Here is a 22136-nt window from a genome sequence, read left to right as displayed (position 1 = left end):
AGTGCCATATGTACAACTTGCTGAAATGATGGGCTGCATCATCATCGTGGATCAACCCTTCCTAGTTTGTTTTCAGCTTCTCTGGCAGGGGCTCGGTTCGGACATCTGATCCTCTGATTGTGCTAGTATTTGCAAAGGGAAAAGAGACCATAGCTCTGGTTTCTGGCCCGCACTGCTTGCTTAACTTTTATCATGCTCTATTGTTTCTTCCTTATTTGTCGTCCCTGCTAAGCTGCCAGGTACTTGAGTGTGGCAACTGTATTTCTGATCTGTTTACCCAAGGTCTGTGCTATTCAAGTTGGGGTGAAGTGAGTCTGGTGGTGTGCTAAAGTGTATGCTAAAGTGGCTGAAGTACGTGTGTGTGCTCAGTTGTGTCTGACTCCTTGCAACCCCGTGGACTGCAGCCCCCCAGGCTCCTTTGTCCACGGGATTTTCCAAGAATACTGGAGTGGGTTGCTGTTTCCTCCTCCAGGGGATCCAACTCTCCTGCATCTCCTGCATTGGCAGGTAGATTTTTTTGCCACTGCTCCACCTGGGAAGCCCGTGCCAAAGTGGGGATACCATCTTATGCAAATATCTTGGAAACCAAGCATCTTATATTAAAATGTTTGGATGTATGTACAGGGGGCTTCCTAGGTGGTGCTAGTGGTAAGGAACCCACTTGCCAATGCGGGAGACATAAGAGATGTGGGTTCGATCCCTGGGTTAGGAAGATTCCTTGGAAGAGGGCATGGCAACCCACTCCAGTATTCTTGCCTAGAGAATCCCCATGGACAGGGGAACCTGGCAGGCTACAGTCCATAGGGTCACATAGAGTCAGACACAACTGAAGTGACTTAGCACACACAATATGATTTAATGGCACTTTGAAACAGATTTGTAAAATGTTTTAACTTGGACTGGGCTCATCTCTTAGCCCTGGCTGGATCAGGGGAAGACTCATTCATGCCCCTCCTTTACTGGGAGTTCTTTCATCTGTCTAGAAGCAGCAACTAATTGTTTAGTACTTGCTTATAGAAAGAAAGGAGGAAGGAGGGAAAAGGTTAATCACACCCAGTGCTTTTTAGGTAGTCGTTGCTACCTACATGTCTAGTTAAGGCCAAGTCAGTCATCAAGTCTTGGTAAGATCTGGATGGGCCAGGAGGCCAGTTCAGTTCAGTTCAGTCTCTCAGTTGTGTCCGACTCTTTGCGAGCCCATGAATCGCAGCACGCCAAGCCTCCCTGTCCATCACCAACTCCTGGAGTTCACCCAAACTCATGTGCATCGAGTTGGTGATGCCATCCAGCCATCTCATCCTCTGTCGTCCCCTTCTCCTCCTGCCCCCAATCCCTCCCAGCATCAGGGTTTTTTCAAATGAGTCAACTTTTCGCATGAGGTGGCCAAAGTATTGGAGTTTCAGCCTCAGCATCAGTCCTTCCAATGAACACCCAGAACTGGTCTCCTTTAGGATGGACTGGTTGGCTCTCCTTGCAGTCCAAGGGACTCTCAAGAGTCTTCTCCAACACCACAGTTCAAAAGCGTTAATTCTTCGGTGCTCAGCTTTATTCACAGTCCAACTCTCACATCTATACATGACCACTGGAAAAACCATAGCCTTGACTAGACGGACCTTTGTTGGCAAAGTAATATCTCTGATTTTTAATATTTCTGACCACGCCGAGAGGAACTACCCCACGCCCAAAGTCAGGGGTGGCTACCGAGAGTGCCAGATTGCAACGGCGGAGGAGGAGCCAAGAGGAGCTATCCGACATGCGAGGTCAGGGATGGCAGCCGAGAGGAGCCACCCCACGCCCGAGGTCAGGTGCGGCGGCCGAGACGAGCTACCCCACGCCCGAGGTCAGGAGCTACGGCCGAGAGGAGCCACCCCACGTCCAAGGAGCGGTGGCTGCGTGGGCAAAGGAAGGCGGAGAGGAGCTACTCCACGTTCAAGGTCAGGAGGGGCGACCTCGTCCAAGGTAAGGAGCAGCAGCTGTGCTTTGCTGGAGCAGCCGTGAAGAGATAGCCCACGTCCAAGGTAAGAGAAACCCAAGAAAGATGGTAGTAGGCCAGTTAGAAACTGGCAAATGATGGCAAACTAATCCCAAATATATCAACTTCAAAGGGGGCTGGGTAAGACACATGAGTGAGGAATCACATATTCATTTGTCCTATGGGTAAATGATGCCAGAGACTTGCTTTTGGAGGCCTTTTTTTTTTTTTTTTCTCTAGGCAAATCAAATTTCATTAGATGAAAACCTTGGGAATGACTTGATTCATTAAGCACACTTTGAATGAATCCTGAACCTTCTATGGAGATGGATAGTAGGTAGCACTATTTTGCTAAGAAACCATTTAAGAAACACTGTAGTTACTGATCTTAATGTCTTCCCAGCCAAAATCCATGAATTAAACCCTTAAGTGTAAAAATATGATTGTTCAGGCTTTTGTTGTCAATCCACTTATTTAATAAAGATTTATTTTATTTACTATATTTTAATTGGGGCTTCCCTGATAGATCATTTGGTAAAGAATCCACCTGTAATGCAGGAGTCCCTGGTTCTATTCCTCGGTTTCGAAGATCTGCTGGAGAAGGGAAAGGCTACCCACTCCAGTATTCTGGCCTGGAGAATTCCGTGGATTGTATAGTTCATGGGGTGGCAGAGAGTTGGACATGACTGAACAACTTTCATTTTCACATATTTTAATCAATAAGTACACAAATAGCATCTTGAAAATTCAGATGACTCAGGAGCAACCAGTGTATAACTATGAATGACCATTCCCTCATCTTGCACATCTATTTTTGCATTATTCTCTAACGGGCTCAGCAGCTCCTCCCTGATGAGTGTGGGATCCTTGCATTCATCTGTCCTCATCTGAGATGTAAAGCAAGACTGGATAACTTGTTTGGGGCGGGTGGGGGTGGGGCTAGAAACTGAAACACAAAGATAGAAGGAGAATCTCTCCTCAGATGAGATTTCCCCTCGTTTTCTCTTTGCCTTTCCCGTCTTACGTGTCTCAACACCAGAGTAGATGCAGTTCTGACATTTACTGGCCATACAGGAATAAGAGTGTCTTACATGGTTGCTGTGGATATTCAATGAGATAAAGGAATCATGTGCAAGTCCTCAGTTCAGTGTTTATGAGAATAAGCAGTTAATGAGCATCACTGTGGCACCCTCTTCCTTCAGGGACGATGTCTCCCAGGGATTGATCCTGGTCCCCTTTGCTTCCTTGTCTCTCCTAGGCTCCAACTTCAATTCCCATGCCAGTGCCAACAACCCCAGATCTGTGTCCTCTTTTATGACTACTCTCCAGGGCATTACCTCTGCTCTCTGATCAGCTGAGGACCAGAGCCAGAACCACTGACATTATTTTAGGGAAAACAGTGATCTTCTTTGACAAATCTGCTTTTCATTCTTTTCCTCCACATTCTCCTTTCTAATGATATCAACTCCCCTCTCTAGAACCAGCCTCAAGGCCTGGGGCCATCTTCTATGCCTTCTTCTGTCACCCACCATAGCAAATCTGAGGACAAATATTATTAATTCTACATACCCTTCCCAGTCTCTATCTGCACTTTCCTAACTACAGTTCAACTGCTCTTCATTGCGGGTTGGCTTGGATTATCATTAAAGCTGTCCTGCTGGTTCCCCCACTTCTGACTGATTTTTTCCCCCTGACACAACTTCTATCAGGTTGTTGTTGTTTTTCTGTCACTCAATCGTGTCCAACTCTTTGCCACCCCATGGACTGCAGCACACCAGGCTTCCCTGTTCTTTACCATCTCCTGGAGCTCGTTCAAACTCATGTCCATTGAGTTGGTGATGCCATCCAACTATCTCATCCCCTGTTGTCCCCTTCTCCTCCCGCCTTCAATCTTTTTTTTTTTTTTTTTTCCGCCTTCAATCTTTTCCAGCATCAGGGTCTTTTCAAATGAGTCAGCTCTTTGCATCAGGTGGCCAAAGTATTGGAGCTTCAGCTTCAGCATCAGTCCTTCCAATGAATATTCAGGGTTGATTTCCTTTAGGATGGACTGGTTTGATCTCCTTGCAGTGCAAGGGACTTTCAAGAGTCTTCTCCAACACCACAGTTCAAAAGCATCAGTCCTTCGGTCCTCAGCTTTCTTTATGGTCCAACTTTCAAATCCATACATGACTACTGGAAAAACCATGGCTTTGATTAGACAGACCTTTGCTGGCAAAGTAATGTTTCTGCTTTTTAATATGCTAAGTTTGTCATAGCTTTTCTTTCCAGGTTAACCTTCTTAAAACACAGCTTCTACACACTGATTCTCTGACAATATGTCATTTCCCACAGGTTATGTCCAACCTTGTCTAGTGACATTAAAGGCATCCATGCCTTTCACCCACATTTCCACAATTAGGCCTTTCACAATAAATACTCCTCATTCCCAACCCACCGCACTTTTCCTCCATATTCTTGCTCATGCTCGTCACTCCACAGGAAAGGCTCAACTCTCCCCACTTCTCTGGGAATCCTACTAGTCTTCAAAGCCCCCTGAGATGCCACCCCTCCAACCCATACTCCACTGATCCCCATTCCTAAGCTGAATAAATTTCAACAGGTGCTTAAGAAACATTACATAGATGACTAAAATGAATTAGTGAATAAACAAGGGAGTAAATTGAAGAATATCTCATCATATATCACAGTGTTGTTAACATAATCTACATGGTGTCAGTCTGGATAACTCCTGCTGGGCCCAAAATATAAACAACAATCTGGGAAAGATAGTAGGAAAAAAAAATTATGATTCGGTAGCCAAAGCAACAACAGTAACAAAAATCTATTTTCTTGATATTCGTTTTCTTAGAATCATGTTTTTAATGACTAGAAATTCACTTGTGAAATTATTTATGTCAAGATTTTATTTTGTCTGTTGATCAACATATCTGTCTTTATACCCAGATCATATTATCATGATTACAATAGTTTTATGGTAGGTTTTGAAATCAGATAATTTGTTCAACTTTTTCAAAATTATTTTGGCTCTCTAGGTATTGCATTTATTCTAACTTCTAGTACTTAAACACATGTAATTTCCAGGATATGTGAATGATGGGTTAGTAGACTCTGTTAACTATTAGAAGAATGGCCCTATAACTTTTCTAAATGGGTGTGTTGACAAAAGCTGGCATTTTAAACATGTACATATATATACACATATGTATAGTATGTATAAATGTGTGTATATAGTGCATGCATTAACATATATGTTGCATTTGTGAATGTATGTATATATTGTATGTATGTATGCATACACTTTTTGAACAGTGAATTCTCTGCCTCCCGGTAAATTGGCGGTCATTGGCACTCGGGACTCTGGGTAATGCCTGTTTTGTCCCAGCCCGGGCCGTTCTCTATGGGCTGGCCTCCCTCACTGCTGGTAGGTAACTATGTGATATATAACTTGCAAGCAGTCCTGCTGTTTGTTACTGGCAATTAATCTCTCTGGTGCCTTTCTTCCATTCAGACTAAGCCTTTATGTTCTAAATCCAGCTATTCTAACGCTCCCCACTTGTGCTGTGTAGAAAAGACTCAGACTGGCAGATTATCGCAGGGCAGTTAAGCATGTAATTGCTCAAATGAGTTAAAATCCCTTCAAATATCTGTCTTTGTACCTCATCACACCACTTCACGGACTCAAATATTTGACAATTGATGAAGATAAACTAAAGGGGCCTTCATTAGCTACCAACCACCGTGACAAGCTTCTTTCAGCGAAAGGCTGGTGAATTTTGGAACTTATTATCTACTTAAAAACTGCAGGAAAGCAGAAAAATACTTCAGTGAACTTTAGAATAGAGAAAGCTAGACGCTTTCTGTGGAAGCAGGGGTCAGGGGAAAAAAAAAAAAAACCTCATGGTTTGCTAATCTAAGGCTGCACTTGTTAAAAACATGGAGGGAGACGGGTAGGTGCACTTATCCAATAAAGGAAGGGAAATATTATCACATTCTCATAGGCACCATCATTAATGATCATGTGTTAAATTTAGAGGTAATTACAGAAATGAAGGGTGGGTGGCAGAAATCCAGGGCTATGCAGAGGCTGATCTTAGTGTGTGGTTGCCTGCCTGCCAGGAGAGGTAGCCCCCGGCTCAAGGATGAATCAGGTGCTGTGTTGAGTGGGTGTCTTGGGAAATGCATGGAACTTTGGCATAAACCCCAGCAAATCCTCTGACTTTCAGGGACCTCACTGCTCTGTACTAAGCTGTTCAGACCTTATGCCAAGTAAAACAGGTGCTAATATGACCAGCAGGCATTTAGGGTAGAGTAGATGCCGAATTTGAAGTGTAATGACCCTGCATCTTGCCATGGTGAGATGTTGGGCAAGTCATAGCTTCAATTTCCCTATGATAAGCTTACAAATTCATATTGTGTATGATGTTTCTGTGAGGATTAAATGAGCGAGTGTTTGGTATATCATTGGTCATTAATTTATAAAATGGGGATATCTAGGATTTTGTGCTATATATTTTATAGTTAACGGGAACCTGCAAACTTTTTTCCTTAGATAATTGAAAAAAAAAATCAATACTCCAAACATTAAGCATGAAAAAAAAATGGTAGAAATGTATGAAACATTTTATTTTTTCAAGATTGGTTTTCATTAGCTTAGGGTGGCTGGGTTGCTCTGATCTCAGTAGTGGAATGAATACCCTTGGTTTCCAAGCAGCGCCTGTGACCAGACTCACCCAACCAGACTTACCTTGGCCACCCTTGTCCTGGCCAGGAATTAGTCTCCTGGCTGGTTAAATAATGTGACTGGGTAAAAACCAATAGTGAGTGGACATTTTTGAAAGAGTCTTGACTTTATTGAAATTCTTCTAGTGTTCTATTTTTGAGTAGGATGTTAGCTTTTGTTTAGACATACTAGCTCTAATTAAACATTTAAGATATTCAAGGCAGAAAATGATGACATTAAACCATTATTAACTTTTATAGAGGACAGGTACATTAAAAGACAAATTATATAATCATTCTTTTGCCACATATTTGTGTGTATATATATATACTGCTACTGCTAAGTCACTTCAGTTGTGTCTGACTCTCTGCAACCCCATAGACGGCAGCCCACCAGGCTCCCCTGTCCCTGGGATACTCCAAGCAAGAACACTGGAGTGGGTTTCCATTTCCTTCTCCAATGCATGAAAGTGGAAAGTGAAAGTGAAGTCGCTCAGTCGTGTCTGACTCTTAGCGACCCCATGGACTGCAGCCTATCAGGCTCCTCCATCCATGGGATTTTCCAGGTAAGAGTACTGGAGTGGGGTGCCATTGCCTTCTCGAATATATATACATACACACATATGTATTTGAACTGTAACAAAAGTTCAGCCATAGTTCTGATATTCTGTCCATATTGATGATTTGGTTCTGTTTGACCTTGGCCATTGGAAGACTGAGGCTTCTGGAATGGCTATTTTCTAGCCATAGTGTATAATTAATGATCAAATAGATTGCTATCATATTTAATAAGTGTAAGTTCAGTTCAGTTCAGTTGATCAGTCGTGTCTGACTCTTTGCGACGTCATGAATTGCAGCATGCCAGGCCTCCCTGTCCATCACCAACTCCTGGAGTTTACCCAAATTCATGTGCATCAAGTCGGTGATGCCATCCAGCCATCTCATCCTCTGTCGCCCCCTTCTCCTCCTGCCCCCAATCCCTCCCAGCATCAGGGTCTTTTCCAATGAGTCAGCTCTTCGCATCAGGTGGCCAAAGTATTGGAGTTTCTGCTTCAACATCAGTCCTTCCAATGAACACCCAGGACTGATCTCCTTTAGGATGGACTGGTTGAATCTTCTTGCAGTCCAAGGGACTCTCAAGAGCCTCCTTCAACACCACAGTTCAAAAGCATCAATTCTTCTGTGCTCAGCTTCCTTCACAGTCCAACTCTCACATCCATACATGACCACTGGAAAAACCATAGCCTTGACTAGACGGACCTTAGTTGGCAAAGTAATGTCTCTGTTTTTTAATATGCTGTCTAGGTTGGTCATAACTTTCCTTCCATGGAGTAAACGTCTTTTAATTTCATGGCTGCAATCACCATCTTCAGTGATTTTGGAGCTCTAAAAAAATAAAGTCTGACACTGTTTCCATTGTTTACCCGTCTATTTCCCATGAAGTGATAAGACCAGATGCCATGATCCTAGTTTTCTGAATGTTGAGCTTTAAGCCAACTTTTTCACTCTCCTCTTTCACTTTCATCTTTCACTTTCATCACTGTGGCTCAGATCATGAACTCCTTATTGCCAAATTCAGACTTAAATTGAAGTAGGGAAAACCACTAGACCATTCAGGTATGACCTAAATCAAAGCCCTTATGATTATACAGTGGAAGTGAGAAATAGATCTAAGGGACTAGATCTGATAGACAGAGTGCCTGATGAACTATGGATGGAGGTTCGTGACACTGTACAGGAGACAGGGATCAAGACCAACCCCATGGGAAAGAAATGCAAAAAAGCAAAATGGCTGTCTGGGGAGGCCTTACAAATAGCTGTGAAAAGAAGAGAAGCAAAAAGCAAAGGAGAAAAAGTGTAAGTAATACCATGTAAATAATAAAAACAATTTCTCTCACCCTCTCCCTCTTCACCCCTACCCTTGTCATAAATCTCTTCTCTACGTCTGCATCTCCATTGCTGCTCTGCAAACAGATTCGTCAGTACCATTCTTCTAGATTCCATATTTATGCATTAATATACAATACTTGTTTTTCTCTTTCGGACTTACTTCACTTTGTATCATAGGCTCTAGATTGGGTGAGATAAATGGAGACAGTAGCATGGATATGTATACACTAATATATACAAATAGATAGCCAATGGGAATTTGCTTTATGACTCAGGGAACTCAAACTGGGGCTCTGTAATAACCTAGATGGATGGGAATGGGTGGGAGGTGAGAGGGAGATGGAAGAGAGAAGGGACATATGTACACCTATGGTTAATTCATGTTGATGTATGACAGAAATCAAACCAATATTATAAGCTAACCATCAACAAATGCAAATAAATAAATATCAATAATAAAAACAAGATATGTATTTTGGACATATTGTTTTGTTTTAATATTCAATTTTTGTAGAGATAAGTGATCTGCATGCAACTCTAAGTAATGTTTTATTTTATATTTAATGGTGAAATGCTAATGGTCACATATAAGATGGTAAGATTTGAATGATGCAATAATGAATTATTTAAGACTGTATTTTATATGTAAAAATTAAGATTTGCAACTTTTAATAAACTAGATTGATATTAAGTAAATAAATTAGAATATTTGGGGGCCAAAAATGGTAACATTTTAATAAAAACAGAAATAAGACTAATAGGGATAAGATTATGTAATGGTTCCAAACTTCATAGAATTCTTTTGGGCTAGAATTTATAACATTTAGGAATTATAAATGTTATAATTTATAGGAATTATAAGTTATACTTCATATACTTTCAGTTCAGTTCAGTTCAGTCGCTCAGTCGTGTCCGACTCTTTGCGACCCCATGAATAGCAGCACGCCAGGCCTCCTTGTCCATCACCAACTTCCGGAGTTCACCCAGACTCACGTCCATCAAGTCAGTGATGCCATCCATCCATCTCATCCTCTGTCGTCCCCTTCTCCTCCTGCCCCCAATCCCTCCCTCCATCAGAGTCTTTCCCAGTGAGTCAACTCTTTGCATGAGGTGGCCAAAGTACTGGAGTTTCAGCTTTAGCATCATTCCTTCCAAAGAAATCCCAGGGCTGATCTCCTTCAGAATGGACTGGTTGGATCTCCTTGCAGTCCAAGAGACTCTCAAGAGTCTTCCCTAACACCACAGTTCAAAAGCATCAATTCTTCGGTGCTCAGCCTTCTTCACAGTCCAACTCTCACATCCATACATGACCACAGGAAAAACCATAGCCTTGACTAGACGAACCTTTGTTGGCAAAGTAGTGTCTCTGCTTTTGAATGTGCTATGTAGGTTGGTCATAACTTTCCTTCCAAGGAATTATATTTAGCTATATAATTCCATTTAGGCCAAGTCTTCCAAATAAAAGTATGTTTAGATAATTTGTCAGATCTTGTTAGGATGGATTAAAAGCAAACTTCAAATTTCTCAGGAAAAATATTTTAAAGCTAGGTACAGTAATATTCACAATGAATCATCTTCATTTCAAACATAAAAAAGAACATAGAATATAAATGAAAAAATAATCAAGATGCCGTTCAGGTACCTTTAATGACCTCAGGTAGAAAAGCCCGTTTGGTATCACAAGTGTGCAGTGTAGTGTCAAGTATGATCTGGTTGCTGACAATCCTGATAAATGACTGTTCTTACACCTTAATGTCGTACTTGAAATTTGAATCTAGAAGTTTTTAAATAACAGTATTAATATAAACATTTTAAAATAAATTTGCATAATTATTCTGTAAGCTGTTGGTCTCATGTAGCGTCAGTCTTGGCTTGGACCAGTTTATGTATTAACTATCCATGAGTGTGTGCATGCTAAGTCACTTCAGTCATGTCACAACTCTTTGCAATCCTGTAGACTGTAGCCTGCCAGGCTCTTCTGTCCATGTGATTCTCCAGGGAAGAATACTGGAGTGGGTTGCCCTGCCCTCTTCCAGGGGATCTTCCTGACTCAGGAATCAAACCCACATTCTTATGTCACCTGCATTGGCCACACCTAGGAAGCCCAACTATTAAAATGTATACATATAACAATATACGTATAATAATGTCATGGTATGACCACCTATCCTTTTTTTTTTTCTTTAACCAAGTTTTATTCCTTTAGTTTAATCAACAAAGGACCTGAATTTTTAAATTATTTCTTTGGGCATTTATTTAGGTCTTTAAATAGTTTTAATCATTTGATTTCTTAACACACTCCTGAGGTCTATACTCCTGACTTAATTGCTAAGTGAGGAGTTTTAACAATGGAGTTTTAACATTGTTTTAACAATGTTAAACACATTGTTATTATATTTTTAATTTATATCATTTTTAATCATGAGTTGTGAGATTAGTTCTTAATTTGGTTTTCTCTGCTGGCTTGTCAGTTACTTGAATCAAGGCTATTCCAGATTCAGAAAACGATATTTGGCACTCTACTCTTCCAGGCCAGGAAGAATGTTTCACACCATCATTTTAAGGAAGGTGTGAAAAGTACAATACAGAAAAGCAAAAATTGAAACCTGGACTTCATCAGATTAAAAATGTTTTCTCTACCAGAATCCACCTAACATGATGGAAAGGCAAGCAGCAGACTGGGAATAAATATTTGCCAAACATATAGCTCACAATGGAATAGCATATAGAATAAAGAACTCAAAACTGGACAATTAAGAACAAATAATTCAATTAGAATTTGAGCAAAATATGTAAAGATACAATTCACCACCACAGAGGATGAATAGATGACAATTTAGCAGAGGAAAAATTGTTTCTAATTATTAGGTAAATACAAATTAAAACCATGAGATACACTTTACTACTATCCGAATGGCTAAAATGAAAAATAAATGACAATACCAAATGTTTGTATGAATACAGAGAAACTGAATCACTAATAGGTGAGGAAATTTAAAATGGCATAGCTACATTTGAAAACACTCTGACACTTTCTTAGAAATCTAAACATGCAGTTGTCCTGTGACCCAGCAGTTACATTCAAAACATTCCAGAGGAAGAAAAGTTACTACACAGAACCTGTGTATAAATGTTTATAGTAATTTTTTTCATAATAATCTAAATTTGAACAACAGGCAAATATTTCAACAAACTATGGTATGCTCATGCCATAGATGACTACTCGGAAATGAAGGGAAGGAACATTCTAGTGATACACAGACAGCCTGCATGAATCTCCAGAGAATTATACTAAAAAAAGAAAACCAGTCCCCACAGGTATGGTCCCATTTATGTAACATTCTTGAAATAGCCAAACAATAGCAAGGGAGAAGAGACTAGTGCTTTCCAGGGTGTGGGAGGGGTTTAATACAGAAAGGAAGTGAGTGTGTCTATAAAAGGGCAAGAAGAGGAACCTGTGTGGGGGTGGATCTGTATCTTAAATGTATCAATGCTGATCTCTTGGTTGTGCTATCGTTTGTAAGTTTTGCAAGATGCTAATACTGGGAGAAATTGTGTGCAGAGTACAAAATCTGTCTTTATCATTTCTTACAACAGCATGCAAATCTGTAATTATCTCCAAATATAATAGTTTAATTAAATGAAGGATGCCTAAAACAAAAATAGTGAAATAAAATGAAATAAAATAAAATGCATGAAAAATTAGCAAAAGAATGAAAAAGAAGAATTGAGAGTATTATTATAAGATTCTTATGTTATTTGAAGATGAACTGTTATTAATTAAATATGCATATCGTCAATCCCACTTTAAGAAAAGGTAATAGTGGTAGAAAAATGCGGTAAAATTTATTAGATAAAAATGAGGCTGGAAAAAAAAGGGGGAAACGGAGCAACTAACAAGTAAATAAGCAGAAAACAAAAAGAATTAGGTAGATTTAAAAATATCCATTTTATTAATTAGATTAAATATAAATGGTTTAGACATCCCAATTAAAAACAAGATGTTATCATGTTGTATCAAAGAAGCAAGACACAACTTTGTTATCAATAGAGAAACCTACTTCAAATATAAAGAAATAGGCTAAAGGTAAAAAGGCTGGGGAAATGTAGTATATAAATCATAATCAAAAGAAATGGAAATGTTAATGTCAGACAAAATATACTTCATATAATGGAATATAGCAAGTGATAAAAGAGGAATTGACATAATAATGAGATTAATTCATCAAGAAGACATATATCAGTTCTAACAACAAATCTCTAAAATACATGAAACAAAGTTTGACGGAATTAAAGCAAAAGGTATACTGGGCCATAAAAGAAACTTCAAAAACTAAAGGAATTAAAATCATAAAAAGTATTTTCTTTGACCACAATATAAACTAACAATCAATAATAGAGTTATATCTGGAAAATCTCCAAATAATTGAAAACTAGAAGGTAAATTAGAAAACACTGTGGCTAAAAATGAAAGCACAAATTCAACAAGAAGGAAACAAGTAACTAAGTCATAAAATGAGAATAAAATCTGAACTGACCCCTTATCAAATAAAATATACAGATGGCAAGCATAGTGAATAATGAGCATTATCTGTCATTAAGGAATTATATATTTTAAAAAATTATGAGATCCCATCATACAAGTAAGAATGGTTCAAACCCCAAACACCCACAATATTAAATGTAAGTGAGGATGGAGGGCAACAACTACACTTCATTCATTGCTAGCAGGAATGAGAATGGGATGGCCATCTGGAGGAGTTCAGCAGCTTCTTATAAAACTAAGCACACTCTCACCAGATGATTCATCAGCCCTGCCCCTTTGTATTTATCCAAATGAGCTGACAATTTATGTCCACAGAAAAGTCTGCACACAGACGTTTTTATAATATTTATTCATAATTTTGAAATCTTGAAAGCCACCAAGACGTCCTTCATCAGTGAATGGAAAAATAGTCTGTGGTGTATTCATATAATTGAATTTCAGTTAGTGATGAAAAGAAATGAACTATCAAGTCAGAGAAGACATGGAGGAACCTTAAAAGCACATTGCTGAAACTCCCGACTGTACTTCAAAAATGCAATAATAGAAACAGGGTTGGTACTGGCACAGAGGAGGCAATATTTACACCATAGGGAAAAAGTGCTCTCTTCAATAAGTGGTGTTGGGAAAACTGGACATCAGCATGAAAAAGAATGACGTGAACTTTCTTTTCTCACACCATATACACAGACTCAAAGTAGATTAAAGACTTAAGTGTAAGATCTGCATTTTTCAGAGGAGACATGCACGTGGCCAACAGGCACATGAAAAGATGCTCAACATCACTAATCGTCAGGGACATGTAAATCACAACTGCAATAAGATACCATCTCACACCTATCAGAATGGCTGTTGTAAAAACACAAGACAAAAAGCAAGTGTTCACGAGGATGTGGAAGAAAGGGCCCCTTACTACACTGTCATTGGAAATGCAGTGTTGCCCGCTATGGACGTTTCTCGGAAAACTAGACATAGAACTATATGATCCAAAAGTTCCTGTTATAGATCCCCGCCCCCCCCCCCCAAAAAAAAACCCACAACTGTTAATTTGGTAAGACATACGCACCCTGATGTCCAGAGCAGCACTATTTTATTTACAGTAACCAAGATATGGGACTTAAGTGTCCACCGACAGATGAGTGCATAACGATGTGGAACATACGTACTGCTATTGTTGTTCAATCACTAAGTCAGCTCCAACTCTTTGCGACCCCATGGACTGCAGCACACCGGGCTTCCCTGTCCTTCACCATCTCTCAGAGTTGTATATGTGTGTGTATAGGTACTAAGTCACTTCAGTCGTGTCCGATTCTTTGCAACTCTATGGACCATAGCCCTCTAGGCTACTCTTTCTGTGGGATTATTCACGCAAGAATATTTGAGTGGGTTGCCATGCCCTCCTCCGGGGATCTTCCTGACCCAGAGATCGAACCTGTATCTCCTATGTCTTCTGCATTGGCAACCAGATTCTTTACCACTAGGGCCACAGGTTCGATCTCTGGGTTGGGAAGATCCCTGGAGGAGGGCACAGGCAGCCCACTAAATATTCTTGCCAGGAGAATCCCATGGACACAGGAGCCTGGCAGGTGACAATCCATGGGATTGCAAAGAGTCGGACATGACTGAAGCAACTTAGCATACCCGTGAAATGAAAAAAGATGCTAAAACACTGGATATCAATGTGTATACATATACCAATGTTTACTCAGACCTCATACTGTATACAAAAAATCAGGCCAAATCAAAATGGATCATATCCTCAAATGTAAAACCTAAAACTGTAAAACCTGAAGTACAAATAAGGAAGAAAATTTTTGTAATCTTAGACAAATTCTTAAATGTAACAACAAAAAACCACAAATGATAGAAAATGATAAATTCAACTTTATTAAATAAGAACATTTTTCTTTAAAATACACTGTTAAGAAAATGGAAAGAGAGGCACAGACTTGGAAAAATGTGCCTACAAACACCTAATAAAAGACTTCTGCTGCTGCTGCTAAGTCACTTCAGTCGTGTCCGACTCTGTGCGACCCCATAAATGGCAGCCCACCAGGCTCCCCCATCCCTGGGATTCTCCAGGCAAGAACACTGGGGTGGGTTGCCATCTCCTTCTCCAATGCATGAAAGTGAAAAGTGAAAGTGAAGTCGCTCAGTCGTGTCCGACTCTTAGCGACCCCATGGACTGCAGCCCACCAGGCTCCTCCGCCCATGGGATTTTCCAGGCAAGAGTACTGGAGTGGGGTGCCATTGCCTTCTCCGAAAAGCCTTCAGGAAGGCTATATAAAGAACTCTTAAAATTAAATAATAAGAAAAAAAATCCCTAAGATTGAAAGATTTATTTGGACGCTTCACTAGGACATGGAACAACACACAGGTTCCAAGTAGGAAAAAGAGTACGTCAAGGCTGTATACTGTCACCCTGCTTATTTAACTTACATGCAGAGTACATCATGAGAAACGCTGGGCTGGATGAAGCACAAGCTGGAATCAAGATTGCCGGGAGGAATATCAATAACCTCAGATATGCAGATGACACCACCCTTATGGCAGAAAGTGAAGAATTAGAGAACCTGTTGATGAAAGTGAAAGAGGAGAGTGAAAAAGTTGGCTTAAATCTCAACATTCAGAAAACTAAGATCGTGGCATCTGGTCCCATCACTTCATGGCAAATAGATGGCAAAACAGTGGAAACTGTGGCTGACTTTATTTTTGGGGGCTCCAAAATCACTGAAGATGGTGATTGTAGTCATGAAATTAAAAGATGCTTACTCCTTGGAAGGAAAGTTATGACCAACCTAGACAGCATATTAAAAAGCAGAGACATTACTTTGTCAACAAAGGTCTATCTAGTCAAGGCTATGGTTTTTCCAGTGGTCATGTATGGATGTGAGAGTTGGACTAGAAAGAAAGCTGAGCACTGGAGAATTGATGCTTTTGAACTGTGGTGTTGGAGGAGACTCTTGAGAGTCCCTTGGACTGCAAGGAGATCCAACCAGTCCATCCTAAAGGAGATCAGCCCTGGGGGTTCATTGGAGGAACTGATGTTGAAGCTGAAACTCCAATACTTTGGTTACCTGATGCGAAGAGCTGACACATTGGAAAAGACCCTGATGCTAGGAAAGATTGAGGGCAAGAGGAGAAGGGGACGACAGAGGATGAGATGGCTGGATGGCATCACCAACTCAATGGATATGAGTTTGGGTAAACTCCAGGAGTTGGTGATGGACAGGGAGGCCTGGCATGCTGTGATTCATGGGGTCACAAAGAGTTGGACACAACTGAGCAACTGAACTGAACTGGTGTCTTCTCTTCACCAAAGAGGTAGGGATACTTTATATGCATATAAAAAATTGCTTGACACCATTAGTCATTGAAAATCAAATTAAAAGCATTCTGAGATACTCCTGCCCATGTTTGAGAATGATTAAAATTAAAATGACAATAGCAACAAAAATCCTGACCATACCGTAGGTGCTGGCAAGTAACTTAATAATGCACTCTCATAAATGCTTCACATATGCACTATTGCAGTGCAACATTACAAGAAACTACCCTTTCCACCATCATTGCTTTCTACCAGTAATTTCTACCAATCATTTCTACCAGTAATGATTAGCATTTTCACTCCTGAGATTTACCATAGAATATGTGAAAGCATAAGTCCATACAGCTACCTATATTTGAAGAGTTATGGCAAATTTACTCATAGTCACCAAATCTAGTAAGAGGCCAGGTGTCCATTAGTCAGTGAACAGATAAATTATGGTACATACAAACAGACTGTGGAATATTGTTCCATCATAAAGGAAAAAAGAAAAAGAAAAAGAACAAATGAGTGGTACATGCAACAACATGGATCAATCTCAAAAGCACTCTGTTAAGTGAAAATCAGACCAAGAAGTCCAAGTGGCAGTCACAAAATACACCGTTCATACCTCTTTCAGGAGAATCTGTTTAGGGGATCATCCTTGACAGCCCCTATGTGGTCACCTTGGATTTACCCTCATATGCATGCTTGTTCTGAGAAGGCGATGGCACCCCACTCCACTACTCTTGCCTGGAAAATCCCATGGACGGAGGAGCCCGGTAGGCTGCAGTCCATGGGGTCGCTAAGAGTCGGACACGACTGAGCGACTTCACTTTCCCTTTTCACTTTCATGCATTGGAGAAGGAAATGGCAACCCACTCCAGTGTTCTTGCCTGGAGAATCCCAGGGACGGGGAAGCCTGGTGGGCTGCCGTCTATGGGGTCGCACAGAGTTGGACACAACTGAAGCGACTTAGCAGTAGCAGCATGCTTGTTACTTGAGAACAACACTTAAATTTTAGTTTGGAGTAAATTAGTATGACTAATGGAGATTTATCATCCCACATTTAGAAATGGAATAAAATACTCCATAAAGAAAGAAGCTGTGACTTTTCCCCTCTATTCAGAATAAATTGACCCTTTAGCCTCTTACTGAAGTTAATCACACTTGATCTCTTGAGTAAAAATGTTTTTAACATGGAACAATACTCCACTGAGATTTAACAAACCCTATTTTAATTGTAATTGATTTATACTAAAAGATAAAATGAGTTAATTAAGGCATGCTATTAGAATTATAGGCAAGGGAATACATTTGATACAACTAGCAATAAGTGGGCATGAGATGAAAGGTTATTTTAAAGTCTGAAGCAAAATAAATTTGAAATCCTAAAATTATTCTCCCCCAAAAAACTGATTTAGGTCTACAAAGACTTTTAAAATTCTTTTATGAAGTATTTATATTCAGAATAAAATAATTTTCTATAAAAATAATACAGTAGCAACTATTTGATCAAGGCCAACCATATGTTCCATTAACAGGCAATTCTGCCTTATGGCTCAGCTGGTAAAGAATCTGCCTGCAATGCGGGAGACCTGGGTTTAATCCCTTGGTTGGGAAGATCCCTTGTAGAAGAGAAAGGCTACCCACTCTAGTATTCTGGCCTGGAGCATTCCATGGGTTAACAAAGAGTCGTACACGACTGAGTGACTTTCGCTTTCACTTTAAACTACTAATACCTTTGCATATATGAGAGATTGTCTATTCTCAATTTTTAACTCAGGTATGATGGGAGAGTGCCTCTGTATCTAGGGTTATCTTTATTTCTTGGGGTTTTCATATATCCCATAACTGTTTGCTACGAACTCATTTTTACATCCCCAGGACCATGCACTGGCAGCAATGGAGCGAGTAAGGGCTTCATCTAGGCAGAAAAACTTTGCATAACAAACAAGACTAAATCACTTCTTGCTTTTCCCTCATAGGCATAATAAACACTTGGAGATAAATAACAAAGTGTTATTAGTAATATGATTCTTAAAGAGTTGGAGATATATTATTTATAAAAAAAAATAATGGCTGAAAACAATATAGACACAATGAAAAAATCAATCAGAGATCTGGATGACTTGGTCAATGATGTCTCTGAAAGTGTATAAAAAAGAGAAATGTTGACAGAAAATGAGGTGAGAAGTAGAGATGACAGCAAAGAAACGATGATGAGGCACAAATATTTTAAAATAATGAGCAAGATTTAACTAGAGATATAACATCAGATTAAACATGCTTATATCAGGAGATGTGAGAGTGAAATTAAATGACTTCAAAGACAGATAAAATTGTAAAATCATCCAGAAAGAGAAAAGTATATATAAAGGCACATAGAATAGGTCAATATCAGACACCTCAACAGCTCTCCTGAAAGCAAGAGTACAAAAAAGCAATACAAAAGATTGAAATGCTTAACTTTTATTTATTTATTTAATTTATTTATTTTAATTGGAAACTCTTAACTTTTAAATTCAGGTTTTATACCCATTTGTAACATTTAAATGTGGAGATGAAATGAATATATTTTAAGAAATAAAGGATTTAATAAACTTGGCCATACATTGAATTTCTTTATAGGGATTCTTGAGAATATAGTTTGTAAGAAAAGACATTCATGGAGTTGCCACTTGGAAAATAGATGTAAGTATAATAAATTATACCTTTATCTAAGAAACGAAGTGAATTGTCCTTAATAACAGGAAACCAAAAGTCCAGAAAATAGCAATCTAGAAGATGAGAGTTGAGCAGAGAAACTGCAGAAAGATAAAAATTGAAAATTTTGCATTTTTTTTCACTTAATGGAGGAAAACATAGATACTGATCTCAAAGTTGGTAAGGAAAATATCAGGGTGGTTTCATTCTGTTAGGAATAAATAAAAGAATGAGTTATAACTTAAAACTAGGCTTACTCATTTTCAGGAAATAGATAATCTCATTTTATACATGTCCTCACATAATAGAAAAAGTAAAATATCTGTCCAGCTTATTATTGTGAAGCTGGTATAATTAAAATGGAATAAGGTCAGTACAAGAAAAGGACATTATAAGCTCAATAAAATACTATCTCAATGTGTCATACACAGTATGGTTTATTCTCGAAACTTAAGAATAGCTGAACATAAAATAATCTTGAAACACAATTCATCATTAATGGCCTGAAGAAGGTACAGCACATTAACTAAAAAGTGCAGAAAAATATGTGCTGATAAGATCTAACAAAAGTATATAGAAAACTTCATATTTAAGAAAGTTTAGAAATGTTCCCTTAGAAGTGTGAAACAGGACAAGATTCTCACTCCAATCACTATTTTTAACCATAGTAGCAGAGGTTCTAGACATGAAAGTAAGAGCAGAAAGAGAAGCTGTACGAAGCTTGAATGTCAAGAAACTTAAAATTTCACTTTCCAAGTATATTTACATATAAAAGCAAAAAAGAATCAACTAATAAGTTTTGGAATTAATTAGCATTTAAATGGATAACTTGATTCAAAATCTATATATGATACTCAACATTTGTTATTCTAGAAATAAAAAATCAGAAAAAGCAATATTATTTTAAATAGAAAAATTCACAAATGATACAGGAATTAATTATAAAGATAATGCACAAAAGCTTTCATGGAGAGCAGTTTAAAACTTCATTAGAAGACTTGGAGAAAGCACCATGTAAATGGAAATATTATCTTCTGGAGGAGGTGGAAATACTGTAAAGGTGTTAACTTTTCAAAACTGTACCTATATATTCAACATTGCCCCCAAAGGAGTTTTTTAGGAAATCTTTAACATTCATGTAAAATTTGTATAAAATAAGACAGTTTTATAAAAAAAATTAGGAAAAAACTAAAGCAAGGATGGGGGCTCAAGTTCAGGGTTTTTGTTCAGTCACTAAGTCATGTCCGACTCTTTGCGACCCCATGGACTGCAGCACATCAGGCTTTCCTGTCCGTCACCATCCCCTGGAGCTTGCTCAAACTCACGCCCACTGAGTCAGTGATGCTATCCAACCATCTCATCCTCTGTCGTCCACTTCTCCTCCTGCCTTCAATCTTTCCCACCATCACAGGCTTTTCCAATGAGTCAGTTCTTCGCTTCAGGTGGCCAAAGTATTGGAGCTTCAGCTTCAGCATCCGTCTTTCCAATGAAAATTCAAGATTGATTTCCTTTAGGATTGACAGGTTTGATCTCTTTGCAGTCCAAGGAGCTGTCAAGTCTCTTCTCCAGCACCACTGCTTGAAAGCATCAATTCTTTGGTGCTCAGCCTTCTTTATGGTACAACTCTCACAACCATACATGATGACTGGAAAAACTATAACTTTGACTAGATGGACCTTTTTGGCAAAGTGATGTTTCTGCTTCTTAATATGGTGTCTAGGTTGGTCATAGATTTTCTTCTAAGGAGCAAGCATCTTTTAATTTCATAGGTGCAGTCACCATCTGCAGTAATTTTGGAGTCCAAAAAATTAAAATCTGTCACTGTTCCCATTTTTTTCCCAATCTATTTGCCACAAAATGATGAGACTGGATGCTATGATCTTAGTTTTTGAATATAAAGTTTTAAGCAAGATTTTTCACTCTCCTCTTTCACCTTCATCAACAGGCTCTTCAGTTCCTCTTCACATTCTGCCTTTAGGGTGGTATCATCTGCATATCTGAGAATGCTGATATTTCTCCTGGCAATCATGATTCCAGCTTGCGATTTATCCAGCCCAGCATTTCACATGGTGCTTTGCATACAAGTTAAAAAAACAAGGTGACAATATACAGCCTTGACAGACTCCTTTCCCAATTTTGAACCACTCCATTGTTCCATGTCTGGCTCTAACTATTGCTTCTTTACCCACATATAAGTTTCTCAGGAGACAGTTAAGGAGGTCTGGTAGTCCCATCTCTTCAAGAATTTTCCACAGTTTGTTGTGATCCACACAGTGAAAGGCTTTAAGATAGTTAATGAAGCAGAAGTAGATGTTTTTCTGGAATTCTCTGGCTTTTTCTATGATCCAGTGGATGTTGGCACTTTGATCTCTGGTTCTTCTGCCTTTTCTAAATCCAGGTTGAACATCTGGAAATTCTCAGTTCACTTACTGTTGAAGCCTAGCTGGAAGGATTTTGAGCATTACTTTGCTAGCCTGTGAAATGAGTGCAGTTGTATGATAACTTGAACATTCTTTACATTACCCTTCTTTGGGATTGAAATGAAAACTGACCTTCTCCAGTCCCTTGGCCGCTGCTGAGTTTTCCAAATTTGCTGGCATATTGAGTGCAACACTTTAACAGCATCATCTTTTAGGATTTGAAATAGCTCAGCTGGAATTCCATCACCTCCATTAGCTTTGTTCATAGTGATAGAGTCAATTACTAGGGAGCTTGATAAGAAATCCAGGTTCCCCAAGGAGAAGAGAAGGGTCAGGAGCCCTTGAGTAGGAGAAAGGGTCTGAGGCTGTCAAGAGGAAAAGGACAAATGTTATTTTCTACATTGCTTTGTCTTACTCAATTATAACAAAGTATCTTGCTCAAGGACATATTTCTCCTTAACAAGAACCTTCTGACTAATCTTGATATCTTAAGATGTATATTGTGGGAGTGGGTCTGGTAAGACCTTTCTATTGTTAGTTCTAGTCTTGTTAATTTAAGATGTATGTTGTGGGAGTGGGTCT

The sequence above is a fragment of the Bos javanicus genome, chromosome 21 (genome assembly GCF_032452875.1).
Source record: "Bos javanicus breed banteng chromosome 21, ARS-OSU_banteng_1.0, whole genome shotgun sequence".
NCBI classification, from domain to species: Eukaryota; Metazoa; Chordata; class Mammalia; order Artiodactyla; family Bovidae; genus Bos; species Bos javanicus.
This window is presented reverse-complemented; position numbering follows the sequence as displayed.